The sequence below is a fragment of the Onychomys torridus genome, chromosome 1 (genome assembly GCF_903995425.1).
Source record: "Onychomys torridus chromosome 1, mOncTor1.1, whole genome shotgun sequence".
Taxonomy (NCBI): Eukaryota; Metazoa; Chordata; class Mammalia; order Rodentia; family Cricetidae; genus Onychomys; species Onychomys torridus.
Window position 1 is genome coordinate 50,596,283 of NC_050443.1, and position 21,973 is coordinate 50,618,255.

The following is a 21,973-nucleotide window of genomic DNA, read 5'->3' on the forward strand; positions in this document are numbered from 1 at the left end:
AAAATTTCAACATTTGCTTGCATCAAAAGACACAGAGTTTCCCAGCATGCAATAGGTCCAGGGACAAGCATATCCGCATGAGACTTAAGCTGTTTATTGTTGGACTGAAGAACCCAGTGTACCTTGAGTGGTTGGGGACATATACCACAGCTGTTCCTTGGTGAACAAAACCATAACATTGTTTAACTGAGAGGCATTTACAGTGCAAAAAGGCAGCCATGTCACTAAAATTCCGTATCATACTCAGCCTCTGTGAGACAGGGTCTAAGCCCAGACCACATTGCTTCAGTGAGCTCAGACAATTGCTCTCCCTTTCTCCAGGCTCATCATATTAATCTGCTAAGTGGGGTCATAACAATACTTCTAATCCCATGTGGCCGTTGAAAAGATTCAGTGATCTAGCCCTTGTAGTCATTAGAACAATACTATGACATAGTAAGCATTCAAGTGTTTGCTCTCACTATTTCTTTTGCAGCTGAATACATGTAGCATAAATTCTGAAAGGACGTAGTAAAAAGTAAGGTCACAGGTACTGCTGATCCTTGTACTTCCAGGTACATTTTTTCCTTGATGCATTTATAGTTACCAGATAGTTAATTAACCTTCAAGGCACATTATACTTATATAATATGTGCACATACATTTTTAAATGATGGGATGTTTTCCATGCCTTCCTGCTGTTTGCTTATTTAGCTTAATGGTCTACTTGAAGTTACCTCCACATCAGCCCGTTAGGGATGCCCTGCTCATCCCAATGATCAATGCAACATAGTTCACTAAATATCACAGGTGGAGCAGTTCCTTGCTGATGCTCATGCAGACCATTTCCAGTATTTTATTGTCATCAACAATGTCATGAAAATGTAAGCAGACATGTTCATACACATGTGTTTTCTATAGGAATGATGCCAGCAAGTGACGAATTAAAGACAGACTTGTACTAACTGTGACAAAACCATTCATTTGTCCCAAAGTAGATCTTTAGACAAGAATCTACCATGCTCAGCTGATTATATTACAAACAGAAGATACTATTCCTTGTCATAATTTTTATAGAAAACAAATTGTAGCTGGTCCTGGGAGTACAGCCAGAGAAGACTGAGGCAAGAAGATCATAAGACTTGCTTTGGCTGTAAACAGAATGAGTTTGAGATTACCCTGTGGAACTTAGAACATCTCTGTTTCAAAAATGAAAAAAAAAAAAAACAAAAAAAAAAAAACAGAAGAAAGAAGGGGCCTGGTCATGCATGAAACTTAGTATAAAGCCTTTGCATCACATGCACAAGGCCCAATGCCCAGTGTGGAAGAAGGCAGAGGAGAAGAATGAGGCAGAAATAAGAAGCAGGGGCAGTGAGATGAGTGAACAGCAGTGGCCATTCAGTACCTCTTGATACAAGATGTATTATTATTTTTAGAGTATTTTCGAGGCTGCTTTCACCAAGTTATACTCTCCAAAAGGACAGAGCTCATGAGTTACACTTACTGAACCTAGATGTCAATCAGATTAAGTATTTACTCATTATCCAAAAATATTAAAGTAGAATTTGAGGCAGGAAACCAGCCAGTAATTATTTTTCTTATTTGACAATTGATAACAGATGGAATTTTACATGGTTTTGCCAATAACTGATGGTTGAATGTGGTGCCAGTAGCAAGGGAAGGTCTAGAACTTGGGGGTGCTCATCCAGGGTCATGCTCCTCTGTACACATTTGGTTGCCTTTGGCCTAATTTTGGAATCTTGAAATGAATTCCCTGAGAACCATAGCAAGGGGGTGAAGCAAACTGAAACTTAGATAAACAAAGCTGTAAAGAGTCCCAACTGCGTTGGGGCATGGCCATGGTGGGGGACAGGTTGCAACTCATAAGCCTGTCCATTCAAGTAGCATACTGAGGAAATAAATGAGGTCCTACATACATTGATCCTCATGGCAAGTATTTATGATAGCAACAATTATGTCAGTAATATCAGCATTTCACAGTCCTCTATTAAGAGAAGCAAAGATTTTATTTTTATGACTCATGTTTTTAACATGTAGAAAGTGTTTCACTGCCAGAGAGGTTATATGTTCAATTTCCTAGATATTGAGAGAATATTGTTGAGCAAAAATCAGTGAAAATGAATATAATAATACTCTTACACAAGTTAGGTTTATTTCATAGTTAATAATGAAATGGACATGATTATTTCCCCAAATTCAGAAATTCTTCCTTAAAATCTGAATCCCCCTCACTGAGGTGCAGTTTCTCAAATGGCAGTGGGCAATGCCCAGTGTTTTCTGAGTCCCTGTGTCATTGTCCTATCAAGCATGACAGATTCTGAGCACTGATTATAAATGTAAAAACTTGATTTTAGTACTAACATTACACAATCTAGATGACAGTACCCTGTTATAAGGCAAACAGTTATTGAAAAGTTTGACTAGTTTACGAAGAAAAATTCTCATCTGATGAAAGAGTGGACAAGCAAACCTCCAAAGCACATCCCAGCATCATCTAAGTGGGGCTTAAGAGCAATATCATTAATCAATAGCAAGTTAAAGAGGCCACGGCATCATTTAGTTGCCTGTGGTACAGAAGTTCCTCATTGAGCATCCTGTATTTACCCCATACACAAAACCCCAAAGTTAAGAGTTGACAAGGAATCCAACTAAAATGAACCTGCTGCAAACTCCCCACCACATACATGGGGTGACTAATTATTCCCCTGCCTTTTGGGCTGTTATCATTAGAGTACATCTTGTTTTACTGTTTTTGTATGCGCTTTTACATGTTTCTCCAGTTTGATATTATCTGTTACAAACAGCGAGCTACTTAGGAGCTGCTTCCACAGTATTTTATAACAAGCCCGGGCCAGCACTTAATGAGCCCATTACAAGGGCTACAGGGAGAAGAGGCTTTTGTGAGCCCCTTTCTGCCTGCCCCTTTTGAGTTTAGGAGATGGGATAAAGCTGTTGAGAGGAGAGCTTAAATGAGCTTTTGCTGGTCGATCCACCTTGAATAGAACTGGTAGGGTTCATTTAGAAAGAGAGAGTGGCTTGGAGGGAACCAAGAGGACTCGAGGGAGTAACTCTACTATGGCAGCCACCAAAGCCCCCAAGTGGGTCCATTCCAGAACCTGGGCAGTTGAAGTTTTTACCTTTCCTCTGGCATAAACTTGGGTGAATTAATTCACAGAGTTTGACATCATCCTTCATGAAAAAGAACATAATCTAGCTATAAATGCCATTGGGTATGGATAGCTAGAATAGAGGTAAGCAATTTGGAAGGCCCTAACAGTTGAGGTCAGAACCACCAATAAACTAATTCCACTTCTCACCTTCATTAGCCCTGAGGCTGCCAACATTACTTAGCAAATTTATTTGTGCTTCTGTTTTCCATACTGTAAAATGGGTGTGATAATCTTATTGACTGTCAAAAACTTGTTTACAAGGCCCAGGTTACCTGAGTGTTGTAACTTTTTATCTACAAAGGAATCAGGTAAGTAAACAATACTCATCCAAGTACATGCTGAATAAAATTTTTAAACATCTTACCACTCCGTAGTTGGCTTAGTTTTTTTTTTTTAAAGTAGCCATTATGATTTATTGCCTATCAATTTATTGACATTCTATTTTATTTTTCTCTGTGAATCCCTCTGACAAGGTCTCACCTCAGAAAAATCAGACAGCTAGTCACTTGAATTTTTCAATTTCCTTTCCATGGAGATTTTTGTAAAATTAAAGTGATAACTAAGGTTTCTTCCAATATTTTGTAAAATATTAAACAAAGGCATTCAAACTGGGATTCTTACATGTGTCTGTGCAGGCTTGTAGTTAATGGAATTGTATGTTTTAAGTTGAATTTGAAAACCTTTAAATTATTCAACTATTCTTCAGCCCATGGAAGTCCCGCCCCTTTGATTCTTAACCTCCTTCATTTATTTATTTACTTGTTCTTAACTGTTTTTTCCAGGAGGAATTTGTATTATCAGTCTTGGAAACACACGAATCTACAGTATTAAGCATCATGGAAAGAAGACAAGAGAAGAGGACCATACAGAAGAGTTGAAACAGGGAATCCCTGGGTCTGAAGATCCCAGAAACAGGCAGAAGAAAACAGCCTTCTCCTTGTCTAGTGACAGGGGCTCAGAAAGGAGATCCAGTGAGAGACTCCCAGACTCAAGTCTGTCTCAGACATTACATAGGAGCCAAAGAGCCCATGGAATTGGGTGGATCCTGGGTGTTTCAGCTTTTAAGTAGGTTCTGATGACCTTGTTTCCCAACAGACTTCCCAGTGCCTTCATGCTGTGTCCCATCCCAGGCCACCATGGACAGCAAAGAAGTCAGGGAGCCCACAAGCCTGAACATATCTGATCATCACGCACAAGCAAGAGGTGTCAGAATCAATCAGTAGTAGATAATATAAGGCATGAGAATTACCTTCAGAATTCCTCAACTGTCAATCATCGACAACTCATTGCTTTTTCAATATGATCTATTTTATGCTGAATTAAAGAGAACAAATACTGCATTTCAGTGGGAGAATACTGTAGCCGTGCTGCTTTGGGTGGCTTGGTTGGTTGGTTTTGAGTACTGAGGGCCCAGTCTGAGAATATACATGCCAGGCAAGCACTCCACCACTGACCTACATCCCTAGCCCTCCTTTCATACTTTATTTTTAGACAAGGTCTTACTAAGTTGCCAAAGATGAGCTTAAACTCACTCTGTAGTCCAGGCATGCCTGGAGCTGTCAATCACCCTGCCTTAGCTTCCTTTCCAGATTATGCCATTTCTAGTGTGGGCATCAGAGGTCACCATAGTATGCATGGAAATCTAGAAACTCGAATGTGCTAAATGTTCTCCCAGCTCACCGCTGGCCCATCTGAGCAATGGCCTTATTTTATTGAAGTTGAAAACAAAACCAAAGTTATGCACATACCACAATTAGAACACCCATTTTCCAGTTCACCAATGACCCAGTATGAATATAATCTGTTGATTCCTGCCAACTATGGAAGTGTCAGAATTTCAGAGCCAGAGTGTGAAAGCTAACTGTTTCAGACATTCTAACCTTCTTACATAAGTCTATCCTCATACCATGATACTGACATGGTTTAACAGGAACTTGAAATCAACCTCTTTCCTTTCTCAGTAAATGGAGCAGGTGAGGATTATTTACCTCCAAGATAAATACTCTTTATTTAAAAAGTAGCTCAAAACTACCACTAGTCTCCCAAACAATCTCTACAATGTGAGTGTGTGTGTGTGTGTGTGTGTGTGTGTTTTATATGATGTGTGGTGTGTGCAAACTCTCCAATGTGTGTGGGGGGGGGATATGGGGTGTGTATGATGTGTGTGTGTGGGTACATGATGTGTGTTTGGGCAGACATCCTTACCATAGTGTGAATATAGAGAACAAAGGACAACTTTGTGGAGATGGTTTTGTGGAGTTGGGTCTCTTCTTCTGCCTTTATGTGAGGTCTAGGGATCAAACAAAGGTTTCCAGGAATGTACAGTGAGCACCTTTACACACTGAGTCTTCTTGCTGGCCCTACAGTAGATTTTCAACAACTAAATGTTTGACTCTGTCTTCAAAATCTCTCCCTGTTGCCCTCCCTACCTTTCTTCCTTCCCTGAGAAAAGAGATGCTTCATTTAGACCTTTTCCCTAATTAGTGTAAGTCATTTTAAAAATTCTGTAAATCATGTGAATAATTCCATGACTGACCACTAGAACTGAAGCAGGTTCAAGTGTAATCATTGTTTCCTGGGGTGTAAAACTATTTGTTCATATTAGTCCATATGTTGCGGTTTGTTACAAGCTCAAACAAAACAGGCTCTCCAGCTTAATAGCCAACGGGATGTCATTTCCTGTTTTCTAGAGTTAAGTTACATTGTTGCCACCATAAAAGAAAGTGATCTTGTTACTGCTTCCTCCCAGAGGACACTCCATCCACTCCCAACACAAATCTACCTCCCGTGGTGACCTCTGGAGCAAAGAGAGAAATCCATTTCTATGTTCATTCCAGCCTTTGACCTGTCGACTGAGAAGTCCAACATAGATGAAAATGCCCTAATTACATAAGTGATTTAATTTTGATAATGTAATAGGCGACCATTAGGTATCAGACCAGACTCAAGTGGGACTGGCCCTGATTCCTGGGGTCTGAATTACTCCTCATTAGGCTATTTTCATGCAAACTTTTGTTTTTACTGATTAATAGTATTTTTACTGTGAAAAAAAATAAATCTTAAAAGTATACCTTTGTTTTTATGCTAAATTTTATGATAAATATCTGACTGTGGAAGGTAGAGATTCTTATCAGACTTTTCATGGGTTTCTGGGGGCGGGTATCAGTGTATGTGTTTGTGATACATTTATGTAAACATATGGGTATGGGTTCCTGTACCGGCATATGGTGAAGCCAGAGCAAAACATTAGGTGTCCTCCATTTTATTACCAAAGTAGTTTTGCTATTGTTGTTGTTTTATTTTATTTGTTTTCTACAATGTTTATTATCAGAATTTTTCAATGAACTAGAAACTTAATGTTTAGGCTAGGCTGGTTGTCCAATTAGCCAGTGAGATCTCAGCATCTCCTTGTCATTGCCCAAGACAGAATTCCAGGCCTACACAGCCATGCATAGCCTTTTTGTGGGGGTGCTGGGTATTCAAACTCATGCTCACAGAGTAAGTGCCCATACCCACTGGGCCTTGTCCCCAGCCCCTGCATTTTGTTGCTAGTTTTTGTTTTGTTTTGTTTTGTTTTGTTTTTTGACTCAATCTTGTCCTACAACCCAGGCTGCCTTCAAATTCATGGTTCCTCCTACCTTGCCAAGCAATAGGATCACAACCATGATCCACCATTCAGGCTGACCTGACATTAAAAACGTAATTACATTCTGAGAGACCATTGACATTTTTCTTTTTACACAAACTAATTACGGAAAATTCTGTCTTGTAACCCCTCGGGTTTAGCTGGGAACACTGCAGACAGACAGTGGATCCCAAATAGTGTTTCAGTAGAAAATCAGATAGATACTGGAAACCATAAAAATTATCAAATATCGTCACGTTTGGCGGCTTTCTCTCACTGCAAAGATTGGCATCTTTAAAATATACAGAACTCTGTATCAATTTTTTTTCCTCTTCTAGAAACGTATTAATGTATGTAATCTCCCAGGACAATGACTTGTTGCTTCAGATCTGAAGCATGCACTTGAGAGGCGTCCACCACATTCTCTTCTCGTAGGCTTCATGGAGAAGGGAAAACATTCAAAAGTCTCAAAGACAGGTTTCATCAGTTCGATATCATGAATAGAAATCAATAGAATAGGACATATTTCTCTCCAACTAGAACCCAGAGTCCCATGTGCTTTTGTATTTGCTGACACCAACTGCCAAAGTCCAGCTGAAAATGGATTCATTCTGATTCTCAGAAACTTTCCATTCCTACCCTGTGTCGTACTTCTGGGATAGAATCATGGTTATTGCCAATTGCAACCCTCTGCTAGTTAATTCCTAAAGTAACTGGTCACTTGTGATTCTCAAAATCAGAGGCACATGTATGAGGTCCACTGACAACTGCAGGTGTTACTGTTTTGTAGCAGTATGTCTACCTAAATTAGAAATTGCCTCCAAAATCATAGGCAAAAAAAAAAAAAAAGGAAAAGAAAAGAAAAAGAAAAGAAAAAAGGAAGAAAGGATAGATGCCTAAAATATGTGTGGCATCAACATCTCCTTTTTTTTTTTTTCCAAAGGAACCAGTGATTGAGAGAAAGTAATGAGTATTGTCAGGTAATGTAAGAAATTCCTTCAGGAAATTAGGAAGAACTGGGGTCAGGTGGGGAGGGTAAAAAAGGGAAGGAGAGGGAAAAACCACACACTAGAGAAAATAATGCCCGCCTCTATCAAAAAGTGCATGCTTTCTCACCAAAGGAAGCCTGACTTGTGTCATTCAAATCAGAATTTCAGGAATGTGGCTAAAGAGATCAATTTCTTTTCACAGATAATAGGTAAGTGAATGCTTTACACACCCAGAACATTTTTTGAGCCCGTAAAAATTACCACCTTCTCATCTGAAGCATTCCCCTCCCCAAAGATGCCTTGGAGCCTGGGGCAGCACTTCAAGTCCCACACCATGCTTGCCTGAGCAACACGGGGTAGCTGAAGTATAAACAGAGAGCGCTCTTTCTTTGACCCACTCTGCAGTGTGGTGGGGTAGTGTTGTTAGTTTATGTGAGGGAAAATAGCATAGGCTTTCTGAAAAAAAGTGGAATTGGATTAAGGCCTTTGTGCGAGCCTCAATGCTGAGGGGAATTAGCAAGGGTTGTAGGCACTTAAAGGGGCCCTCATGCCGAAGCTTATCCCAGATTTTGCACAATAAACATTTGAATATCAACAGTGTTTTGCAACTTGCAGCACTAATGTATAAACTTCTCTCTTTTGAAAATCTCAAATCCTTCCAAATGTCTGTAACACTTGCTACATAAACATATAGAAACTAGAGTAGAAAACACCTACTCAATGATGTAAGTCTGCGTTTTAAAAGATCTTTCTCCCTTTCTATCTCCAGGATCTAGAATGTTTTATAATGGCTGGCCGGTTTAAGGACTTTAGATGGTCTATTTAATTTTAATCATTCAAACTTGCTTTCAGTCTTTGCATTCTGATATGGGGGAGGGGAGCTCCTCAGGACCGGACAAGGATACGTGACTGAGTTCAGAGCTGTTGGAGCCCAGATTTTTCTTGCTGGATTTTTAAACCTCAGAGTCCTAAAGGATCTTTTGTTTTAAAAAAGAATCCTTGTTAAGATTTCAAAGAGCAATCCACCTTGAAAAGAAAAGGAGTATATTGTTGATTAAAGCTCACTGACTACCTCCTTGGGAATCCTCATACGAAAGCCAATTCCCACCCAGAAAATTAATCTGATAACCAACCATCTTGGATGAAGACAGTAGGCTGATTTTTTGTAGCGAGGGCATCCAACATCAAACACTTATTTGATGTTTCTGACATTAAGCAACTTCTATTTTTCCGCTTGTCGAATCCCAGACCACAAAGTGAAATCAACACGTTGCAGGGTCTAGGAGAATGGGACAAAAAAAGAGAGAGAGAACTCACTGCTCTCACTCTTCCCAAATCCATCAGGAGGCAGACTTAGTATTTTGTTTTCTGAAAACAGGATATTGCCTTTAGGTGGCTGGAATCACAGAATCCCTGCTTGCACTTCTTTGTGTAAGCGGTGCCATAGTAGCGTTTCATGAGGTTTGAGGCTCTGAATTTCTCACTTACTGGGATGCTGGCAACACAAACACATTTCACCAAAATCTCTGCAGTTTAAGAAACTTGATGAATAAACAGACCCCCCCCCTCCTTCCTTTCAAGCAGGTATTAGGTAGAGAGGATTCCCAGCAATTCAGCCTGGTGATAATATATTCCACCCAATTGAGGAATTTGCTGGAAAATATATCTAGAATGGCCCAACAGAGGAATGAAACACTTGTTTGAAATTAATTTTTTTTTTTGTAACGGTGCTCATTTCATGCCTGAAAAGACAGTGGTAAAAATCCAATTGCACTGGGGGCCAGTTGGGGAGGGTGCAGGGATGAAGACATCGCTGTCCCCAGCAGCTCGGAGGCTTGTTGAAGCAGTTTGCCTATTGAATTTGATACAATGACGTGTAGATGAATAAAGTTATCTCCAGTTCTGAATAGGATGCTGTCAGTGGGAGGGTAAGAAGGGGGAAACTTGCAATCTGAAAAGAATTCTTTTTTTTTCTTTTTCTAAAAAAAAAACAAAAACTTGAAGGTCAGGGTCCAGCTGCCGGGCAAGAGCAGAGCCCAACAAAATGCTGGACAGGCCTAAATAAAGAGGACTATGGACACCAGAAACACATATTGCAAAAGTTGCTTGCTTCAAGTAACTAATGTATTAACATCTATTTCTATAGGCAAAGAGCTATTTTCTCCCTTTAGAATGCCTTAGACTCTGATGAAAAACATAGGACTATCAGGAGCATCTGTAAAAATCACAGCTTTTAATGAAACAGACGAAACAGGCCATCAAAGGTAGGAGAAAAGAAGAAATTCTAATGATTATGGCTTAATTCTAATAGATTATAATTATTATGATTGGTATGAGCCAGCTTGTGACTGACATTCCATTTTCCCCCCATTTAAGCTTTCATTTAAAGGGTGTGGGGTGGGTGAGGGGGAAAAAAACTAACAGCCATTAATTATTCTGCGGGATTTGCTGCTTAACTCAATACAAGGCCTTTAATCAAATAGAGCAAAGAGATAAAACCTTTAAACATGAGTCTTCCTATGGACTCACTTTTCCCAGCCCATTCGTTCTGCGTTGGTTTGGAAAGTTAATGTCTTGATATCTGACCACCGTTCCAGTTCTATAACCCAGAGATGGAACTGAAGGCCTTGCAGGAGGTCAGGTGGGGAGGGACTCTAAGGTTGGAGAATTGTTGATGGATTGGCTTGATCTGCTAATAAATGTTTCTTACCAATTCTCACTTCTGGTGAGTCCATTGACTTTTTTTTTTTTTTAACCAAGTGTGCTGGCATTTCCCAGGAGCCGCGAGGATCCCTGCACACTTCCTTTGGTCAGACTTTGTGCCTCTGTCCTCTACTATGGTTTTAGAAGACAGGATGAGAAAAGGGGAAAGGAAGATAGGAGATGGGAAGTGCATCCTAACAGGAGAGGGGGGAAAAAGCACTTCCCACCATATGCTACAGCTGTTTGCTTTTTTTCTTTCTATGCAGATGTATCTGCAGAAAGGCATCTCAAAAAAAAAAAAAAATCAAAACCTGAGATGACAGACATTCAGTTTTACATTCATGCTAAGGTGTCTCTAATTGCCCTTCCTACCAGGTTACCATTTGGACTGGAGATGTGCTACAGGAACTTTTTATTTTGTACATTGTGCCAGGATGAGTTAGTTGATTGTAATCTTGCCAATTTACAAACAGACAAGATGAGCAAACATTTTGTTTTCTTGTATTTTGACCAGAGAATTTTATAAGTTCAGAGTGGACATTTGAAATCACCTTCGTGAAAATTGTCATATATTAGAAGGATATTTACATCAGTCTTAAATTTCACTTAATGGTTGTTGTGTAGGCAAAAACCTTCTTGCCAACAGAAAGCTAGTTACCCTTGATTTAAAACCATGAAATATTAATAATAATTTAGAAAAACCTAAATTAGCTCACTCACTTACATAACATTATAGATGTCCAAATTTTATCAAAGTTACTTATCTGATGCCTTTCTTTTTCTGCCTTGAAAAGAAAAGCCTGGGGGTCATCAATAGACTGAACTGGTCATGCTACAGGGTGCTACAGCATTTTAACACATCAGTCTTTCTTTACTTCAACCAAAAAGGAAAAAAAGAGGATGAGTTTCTTCAACAGTCATGTTCTCATTAGACTATTGGTGCACTATTGTGCAGCTGACAGAGGTAAAGTGACTCAGAATGTGAGATTGCATTGGTTTCTTAAAAATGTCTTTGCAGAAATTCTCCTTTCTCTTGTGTGGTCCTCCAGACTGCAGTGAGCAGCTCTGTGGCCGTAGTTGTTAAAGGGAGGATTGGTGGCATGCTGTGTGTATAATGTAACTCTTACCAGCGACTTGCACAGATTAGGAGCCTGGCAGAATGATGTCAATGGAGGTTTAAGGGTTCTGCCTTCTGAAGTTGTTGGGAGTTAATAATTAATGAATATCTTTCTTTGATGGTTCTTTTATATTTGGATGCGGCTGCCTGAAAATCAAACACAAAGAAAACTTGATTTTGTTTGTCATTAATTTTGACTTTGCTTAACAAAATTTTTTGTGTGTGTGCATTTTAGCATCATAGTCCTGCTCGTTTGGCCTCGGTTTAATGTGGAGATGAAATCCTTGATGAACAAAAACTGTTTAAATGTTTTGGGATTGGCACAGCATTTTTTACAGTTAGTACATTCTAAGTAGTTTTCAAGTCTTTCAGATGGGCTGGATCCAAGTAACCACTTGATACAATATGTTCACAGAGGAGTTCCTAGCCTCACACTGTGTAATAATTTATTCTGAGTTCCTTTAGCATATGACACTTAGGCTGATATTTTATTCTATGCTGTATTTTAAAGGCAAGAGAGAGAATTACATAATCATGTATAATAAGCAAATGCTAAATGCATTCTGTCTGTCTGCTAGTCTTGTCAGCTAATAGACAACATTTTGACCAAATGAGTAAAAAACATATTAATTGAGAAAAATTAAGTTTTGAAGTATATCCAGCCTTGATGATGTTCAAATAAACTGTTGCCATAGGACACATATAATTTATCACAATCTTTATTTGCACAAAAATCCATTATGCTTCCAAGACTACAGAATGATCTTAGCAACAAGCCAGTGAATATGATGCTTACATTATCTACTTTGGCTATTCCTCATTAGGACCACACTTAAAGTCATTTCAAATGTCTTTTTTATGCCAAAACAATTCCTGTTGACTCATTTCCAATTTCTAATTATATGAATAATTATTTCTGAATCCCACGGTTCTCCTAAATAGCATCTATTTTAATAACTGCAATTGATACTTCCATCAGTTAATATACTGTCTTGCCTCAGCAAATAATCAAACATCTGCTGGTTGCGTTTACTGTCACTGAGTAAATGATTTTATTTAAGAGAAATCATGTAAATTAAAGAGGAAGACCGACTATGCAATTTACCATTTTCATTAGCAGAAGCACGTCATTTCCCGTAAGAACGACTTCTACACCTGAAGAACAGCATCCTTTGCCTCCCTTGCTTCCTCTAATGAGGTTAGGGAATGTAATTTGATTCTGGAAAAATAATATAAAATAAATTCTATTTGACTCTAGATATTCTTTGATATTCCAATGGCTGATATTTAATTAATGATCAGCACAGGGTGATCTTTAATGGATCTTGGTACTGTGTGGATTTTGCTGTGACATGCCATATTAGACTTCTTTCTAAGTATGGTCCTGGAAGTTAGTAAAAAGCTTTCTGTACATAACTACTAAAGAAGTGGATTACATGCTTCTACAAGCTTTGCTTACACTGCTTTTGGGGGGTGTTTGTCTTGTTTTGGGGGTGTTGTTTGTTTGCTTGCTTGCTTGTAACCACATGCATCTTTTTTTTTTTTTCTCGGTACCTTTTAATAGACACAGATGGCATCCATTTAAAGAAAAACAAAATGGAAGGCTCCGTCCTCATTCCAACTCCCCAGTGCTATCAGTGATCTCCTGTAATTGATAGGAGCATCTCTTCCCTGTTTCTGTCTGACAGATGTCAAACGCAGAAGCTGCTGACCTAGCGAGGCCAGAATACACTTGTTCATGTCCTTACCTGTTTTCACAGAACAAGCTAGAAAAGAAACCTGTCTGCCTAGATATGTGATCAGTGCTCAGGTTGGACTTGACAATACCTCAGGATGATATATTAAAGTGATAAGGAATGAAAGCGATAAAAGATTATAAAACTTCCAAATCAAAGTGCTAAAAGGTAACAAGGTCATGAACACAAAGAAGGCAGAGAAAAATGGGTGAAGAATTACCTTAATCAGTGTAGTTGATGATACTGCTTCAGAATTACACACGTTCATGTAAAATGGTGGGAAGAGGGGGCTTGTTAAAGATTTTTAATGAAAAAAAAATGTTATTTTTTTTCAAAACACAACAAAATCAAGTTCACAGAGTTGATATGAAAATGCCTTTTAGAAATGAGTGGCACTTGTTGCAAAGATTTTCTTTGAGCAGTTTCACACACTCATACACTAAAGGATAATTTTCTTTGAACAGTTTCTCACACTCACACACTAAAAGATAAACTTGTATCCCTGTAGGAGTAACTATATAAATTCAATCTTGCATAAATGACTATGGCCCTGCTTTATGATTGGTTCTGGGCTTCCAAAATTGAAGACTTAGAGTGTACTTTCTTCAAAACAGGAACAAAGAACGCTACCAGAAAAATAGAGACATTTTTATCATCTTTGATTTAATTCCTCTTTTAACTAAAATTAGAAATTATCCTTCTCACTAATTTTGTCAGATACCTAATTTATTCCATTGCAATTTTTTTTCAAATTCTCGTACATTTTTTTGAAGGCTAGAGGGAAAATTATTTAACAGAAATGTTTGCCATTTAGAATTATTCAGGGGAAAAAGTCTGAACTTAGTAGCATGTGTGGCTTGCAAAGGAGACTGTGAGGGACAGAAAAGTCATGTGTTACCTGGTTTGTCTATTTATTTCTAAACTGAAGAAAACATCTATGACTCCGAGCATTCTTCTTGCTGTTGATCACAACTGAACCTAATGTAGAGTCATCTTTTGAATGTCTAACCTTATGTTGGCCAGACAAAATTTCCACTCTACACCTCATTTTCCTTAATCATAAATGCACTGTCAGTGATGCAGAGACTATGCAGGCAACAGAAGTCTCATGCAAAGTGAAAGCCTACACCATATTCACTGCACCAGCTTTCAGCTCGGACAAGATTAAATATTGTTTTTCTTAAATTGATTTTACATGTTCCTGCTGTTTTTCCTGTGTCCTTCGCTTTGTACTTTGGTTATGTTACCCTTGGCTCAAAGGAAGTCCACTGCTGTAATATCAGAACCTGGAAAAAAAAAAAAAAACTGCACCATTGTCCCTGTGTAATAGATATTGTTTTAGAATGTTTGTCCTTGAGTTTAAAATAAAAGATATGCTAATAAGTGCCCTATTGAACACTTTACTCTCCTACACTAAGAAGCTTGTTTTCATTTGATGAAAACTATTAATGCTAAAACAAAAATTGTTTTGAATTCATTTATAAGGGCTACGCACCTACCTCTTTAGTTAAAATCAGTGATCCATTAAGGCTTTCCTAGCTTTTTTGCAAGCTCCGAACATACTGACTATTTGAGTATGAAAGAGCGTGTAGGTGGGGGGTAGGTTTAGTCAAATAAAAGGTTGCTTGATATCTTGGGGTTCTTTGAAGAGTTTTATAGGCTTAAGAGTTCACAGTTTGAATGAAGGACATTTTTTTTTTAACTTTCATATATGGAAGTTTGTTAACCTGCATTTCAATTATTGAATAATTAATTAATTATACTAATTGCCTCAGTGAAAAAATTACTCTCTGAGCGACTGAAGCTGCAGTCATAAATTGAAGCTTATAGATCGATGTGGAAATTAGTAAAACTCTCTTGGAGTGTCAATGGTTTTTAATCTTTAGCATACACTGTTTACTTTATATGAAAACTATGAAAATACTCTGGAATATACTGGCATCTTAATGCTAAATTTGTCAAATTATTTTATGCAACAACAGTAACAAAAAACATCAGTTATTTATCAGTTGTGCTGGTTTTGGCTTTGGAAATTTGCAATATTGACAAAGAAGGAAAATAAAAGTCTTTACACATGAAATAAATTCTTGTAGAAAAAAATTGATGTTTATGTGCTCAGAAATTTAAACTGAAAAACAAGAATGGATATTCCAAAATGTGAAAATTTATCTTGCTTTTAAAAAATATATTTTAAAACAGCACATACTGGAAATTCTCTAAAGAGAGGGAAAAATTCATTCTTCATTAAATGTTTACTGCCAGCTTAAAAACAAAGCCTCCTGTGCTTTATTTATCTGGAAATACTTAAATAAGCCTTGGGAAGTAATAACAAGTAAACTAAACTAAATCTTGTAGACTCCCAAGAAATACTTCTCCTGACAAAAATAAATAGAATCAAACAGAGTACACATGGACCAATATTGACACAATCGAATGAGAAACAGAGAATGCTCCTTCATTCCACTCAGCCTTCCCCCCCAGCAAAATTCTCTGCCACAGTATTGGTTTCTAAGAATAAGCAAGATTAAGATGCCAAACTTTGTCCTGCCTTATTTATTGCCTGGGCTATTAACCTAGAATTTTAATACAGTTATTCCTCTGAAAATGTCTTGAAATTTTATTATAGTCAATGGGTGGGTGGTCTGTACCAGTGATATGAAGCATAGCACTAAATCCAACAAATAAAAACGGAGTAAATTAGTAAATTAAAGTCATTACTCAAAATGTTGGCTTCTTTTTAATCAAGTGGATCCAGATAATCTTGGATTACTTTTGCTACATTTTGTTATTTATTATGGACCATAGGAACTGATGTTTTGTTTATAATTTTCTGGAATAGAGAGCACACTATACAATCACAAAGATTTAAAATAATAAATTATAAAATCAAAATGTGGCCCATAAATCACCATTTTGTCTTCACTGATTAATATTGCCTTTCAAACTGACTTTTACATTGAGAAAAGCAAAGCGATTTCTAAAAGCTTGCAACTTCTCTTCTTAAAATATTATAAATTGCCTTTCTAGTTTTACATGTATTATAGTTAAATCTTATTACAAATAAATTGTAATTACAGACATTTTTATAAATCATAGTAGAAAAGTACATAGTCATCTTAAAATCTCTAATTGGATAGTCCATGGTAAAATGCGAGATCTGAATGGAATTATTTTTACGTTATTGTGGTATGGGGTGTAGCCAAGTAAGAAACACATTTAAATGCATGTAAAATCAGCATTCTCTACAAATCTAAACTTATTCAAAATTACATTTTCAAAGAAAAACTAAAACTATATTAAGGTAAATAATCATTGCTTTTTGTCAAATGAAAATAAATTCTCATAGTCATACAAAAACAATCTTAAAAGTATTCTCCATTGCTTTGATTAAATCACTTTTGATAAAATCACTCAGCTGACAAGATCTTAGACTTTTAAATTACAAAATACAATATTATACCTTCTATTTTATTTAGGTATACAACTTTGTGAAAGGTTCTTAAAGTTTAAATAAATATTAGTGTAATATTTACTTAACATTCAATTTATTAGGTGATTATTTGAAAATAACAATAAAAAGAACAAGGCCAAATTGTATTTCTCCTTGCAATTCAAGTCATGGAAATAAAAGTTATACCATTTTTACTGAAACATTATAACAGTCATTTCAAATTTAACTAAATTAAAGCCTTCGGTGAAAAACTTAAAAAAAAATTAGATTGTATCTTTTCATTTTCAGCAGTAAGCTCTGAAAAACATTAATTTACACAGTAAATTGCAATGCAGAGATGAACTGTTCATATTTTAGAAGATTTAAAGAATGTAACTAGTTTTTAAAATACTATTGGTGTGTTTAGCCTTCTTTCTCTTGATTTATTTAGTTGCAGATTTTATTGCCTGTACCTAAAATGTCTCTGTCCTTTAAAGAGTGTTCAATATTTAAATAAGATTCCACTGTATTCAAATTTGAAGCTATTTTTCTCTTCTGAGATCTCTGATGCCTTGCTACTCATTTAGAAACCATCTCCTCCAGGCTTTCTGAACTGTAGTGAGCACTAGAGGGGAATGACATTATTGACCAGTGTTCTGTTTGTAGTGACCAAAAGTGTGGGCTGCTCAAAACTTGCTTCTTCTCAAATAACAATTCATAGTTTTATCTCACTGTTTTCCCTGTATATTTACCTATCACTCTGCAGTCTGAAGCCAAGAAAGGTCTTTCACCGCAAAGCCTTCTTTGAAAGACTTATCAGGATACGGATTATGGTTCATGAAGAAGTTTAGATTTGTATAAAGATAACATTGATTTGGACAATAAATTGGATTATACTTGTTCAAAATCTACACTCACACATATTCCTCAAAATAATAAATACTCATTTTCTAAAGTTGGTGATTTTTAATGCTAGAAGTTATTTACTATAAACTTGTCTAAGTTACTTACTTAGGATCAGATTGTATAATAAGAAGTAAGAAAATTCTAGAATGAAAAAAATAGAATGTAGTCTTCCAAAAATAAAATAAGGCAATCATATCTACAGGGAGCTTCCTGGAATTTTTTTTCTTATATAAAACAAACTCCTTGGGTTATGCTATTGTTATTTTTAAAAATCATTTACTAACATGTTATTAAGCTGTTTGATAATTTAGCCTTTACTTGTACAAGAGTAAAACTATTTTTCATCCAGCAAATTAAGAGAAACTAGATGAAATAGCAAGCCTTTTTCAGACACTTGGTTGAGCTGGAGTTAAATGGCCCTGTTGTCTTTTATCTTCTCTGCTGGCACATGATGGATAAATAAATTCTCATAGCAAAAATTGGAGCTGAAAACACACTCAATCTGAATGCTTTCCTGATTAATTTACTTTACATATTGGAGCCCATTAAATGTAGAGAAAAGTTAGCTGTTTTCATAATACTGATCTGAGGATTATCCCTATTTTATGAAGCCACCTTGTTAGATAGGGCAATATAATCAGAATGTGGAATTCAAACTACAATCTTAAAAGACTAAACTGTTCTCATCAGAAAACACTGTTAATAGGAATCTTGACAATATTTCATTATTTCTAATTTAATTAGGAGGCCTTGAACAGTTAACTGAGCCTACGTTCACTCACAAGAACATATTACCAGCAAAGCTGTAAGAAGGTATACAAAATTTTAATTTCAATATCCGACTTTTAATCTTCCCCCAAAAAGTATAGGCTTAGCATCTTTACAAACACTCCCTTTGCATATAGTTCTGAAACTCTATAGTGTTGCTGGCTGCATATGACCAGTAGAAACTGCTTAAACCAACATATTAATTAAACAGTAATTTATAAATATTTATACCAAGTGTATGCTAATATGAAGTTCAATTATATTGGCCATGTATATGTATATATAAATAACTGATTTGCGGGCCTCTTAGTACATGTACTTCAGAGGTAATATGCAATATGCATGAGGCCATTTAGAGGCATTGTTTCCTTGCTTTATTCCACCTGTGTTCAGTGTACTGAGGAACTGTAGAGTCCACATCCAGATGCTTTGAGCCTTCAAGATGATGTGATCCAACATGTAGCACAATGCCGGGCACTCAACAAGCCATGCAGAGATGCTTAGCACAATTTCCTAGCAGATCTCTCTCCCTAATAGCATACTGTGTCATTATAGTTTAAAGGAAGTTCACTGGCTGGCACACATCTTCAAAGGAACCCTCCACCTCAGCCTTGCATGTTGCCGCTATAAGGTGCATTACCGTGAAGGTTTAGACACAACATTATGGAGAAATTGGTGCAGGGCAAATGAACTTTAGATGAAATGGATGGAAAAAGTATAGGAGATCGTTTTGTAGCAGGATACACACACACACACACACACACACACACACACACACACACCTGCTTTAACCCTGTTCACAGCTAGCTTTATACAAGTTGGCAACGATGTGGAATTGTACAAATTGAATGCATGGCACATAGTCATATTTTAAACTTCCCCCTGGGTAGTTTCTTGGTTTGCTTAATTTAAACTTGATTGGCCCCTTCTTGCTGTCTTTAATAAAATATAAGGGAGCTCCATTGTCCACGCAGGCCAAGGGCAGGGAGCCGCGCAATCCATTTGGCGCCCTTTCTGTTACATTTGCTCTGACTGGCAGCACCGGGTGAGAGGATGGAGCCAGGTGTATGATCTGATGAGCCTGATGCGGCTGGGGGTGACTCCTCTAGACAGCTAAATTAAAAACCTCCCTGCAATTTTGCTCTTAATCACCCCCTCCCAGGCTGTAATTGGTGATGGTCACTTAACTCTTTATCTCCTCTACATCACGTGGTTAGCAGACACTTCCAAGAGGATGCAATCGAACCGGCTGCACGGACCTCCCCTGAGCATTGAGATGTGGCAGGTGTGGGCTGTGCCAGCTCTCACCAGCCTAATGGGATAGGTTTCCTTTCCTATTCTGAAGGAGAGAAGGGAGGTAACATGTGTGTGAGGAAGTATCATTCAGTTTCACTTTTTCAAATGACCATTGCAGATGTCAACTTTCAGAAAGTAACGGAAGGAGATGTATGCATATCACCTACATGGGACCTCCAATTGGTTAGAGTAATAAGATCCCTTAAAAGTGCAAGAAATAAAGCTCAAGCAAAAAAATAAAAAATATAAATAAAATAAAATAAAAAGCAAATGTTTAAGAGACTTCTACACTCAGGAACACCTGATGGCACTCGAAACCCACTTGGTCCAACAAAAGCCAGTGGTGACTTCCTCTCAGTAGTGTCTCCCTCTCCAAGAGTGCTGTTGCCTGGCTGTTTTCATCTGTGCATTTATTTTTTCACCCAGACATAAATTATTAGGAGGTGCCGTCAGACGAGGGTGATTATGGAAGATGTCGCAGACCCGGTGCAGCATGGAAGACTACTTTAGGGAGTGTGGGGGGTGATTAACTAGGTTTCATAAACGCATGCTGAGCAGGAGCAAGCACTCGGGGTGGGCAGATGAGGTTCACTCCCTGTCGGTAGGAACACACTGTCCCACGGGAAAGACAATGGACAGTCAAAGGGACATATCACTCAAATGCCGAATGAAGCATGCAGTTACCAAAACACGTTCAAGATACAGATGAAAGACCCAGAAAGAGCCCAGAGGAAGGCCGGGAATCTTGAGAAAGTGTATATTTCACCTGGTAAGAGACCTCAGGAAGAGATGGCAAACTCTCGCGCATAGCTGAGCTTTAATTGGTACAACTGAGATTTACAAAGTTAGCTCCAAGAGCAAAATGATTGCCTAAAAAGGAACAGGCATTCCTCTCAGACCAGAGTGGGTAGTGCGGGTCTGTTAGTGAACACCCAAATGGCTTCCTCTTTTTTTTTTTTTTTTGAACTCTGGTACCAGTATAGGAGGGCATGTAGGCTGAACGCTGGAGGAGATGGAAGCATTCCAGAAAGACAGTTTGTTTCTTCTCCCAGGGAGAACAATTTTCTCACTGCGAAGGCTCAGGCTCACATATTATTCAACAGGCACATCCTAAGCTCTGAACCACATTTGACTGCTTCTAGGTGAGAGTAATGAGAACATTATCTTCCAGTTCATTGTGAAAAGTCTTCAGTTCCACTTGAGAGTCAAGCCAGTTCAACTGCAGGTGAAGTTCGAAGCCTGCAACCCTCTCCTGACTTGGAAAGGCAGGGAGGGCGATGATCATCATTATCTTTAACATTGACTGACTTGATGGAGCAAAAATGTGACACCAAATGCACCCACCAGGTCCGTTGAAGCCGCCACCACCCTTCACTTTTAGTTCTGCTTTGACAGGCTAAGGACAGTCTAGCCTGAGATACATACATTCACATCAGGAACTGCAGGAAAATACAAGTCCTTTAACATGCTGTGTGAGCTAAATCAACCCAAAGGTTGTCCTTTTCACTCAGGCAAACTGTGGCCAAAGGGTGAGTGGCTTGCCCAAATCAGCAGCTCTGACCAGCAAAGGTGGAACCAGGACCCATGTGGTTGAGACCCTAGTTCAGCGGTCTGCACAACACAAAAGTGATCGCACTGCCACTGTGGCTCTTGCTGACATTTAACCCGCTTAGACCCAGACATTCCCGAGATGTTAGTGAGCCTGTCATCGGGTAGCCTGGTAAAGTGACAGAGTGATAGCTGGACATTCCAGTGAACTATGTAGTGGAGTATGGCACTGACTAGAACCTAAGAAAGCAAAGATAAGAACCGTGTTAGTTATTCTTTATTTCCCCCACCAGATAGCATTTCTGAAGATTACCAACGGTCCAGCTGGGCTACCAGTACTTCACTACTGATGCACACAAGAGGTGAGGAAGACTCATTTGCAGCCTCTTCCTAAGACTCAGAGGTGTACCCAGACACAACTTTTCCTTCTGCAGGAGCAGAGTCTCATGTCTTGAAACCACATAAAGATAACTGTGTCAGCAAAATAATGAATAAGCATGAGCAATGGCCTCCTGGGTACTCTTCCACCATGGAGTATGCTGCGGTGACATCCAAAAGCAAACGCTTCAGATTCTGAATAGTATATGGTCACTGCCCCCACTTCCTCCTACTACAGTCATCTTCTTGTACAGAAATGTGAGAGTGGGCGCAACAGCTGCACAGCCGTACAAAACACACCAGGCAG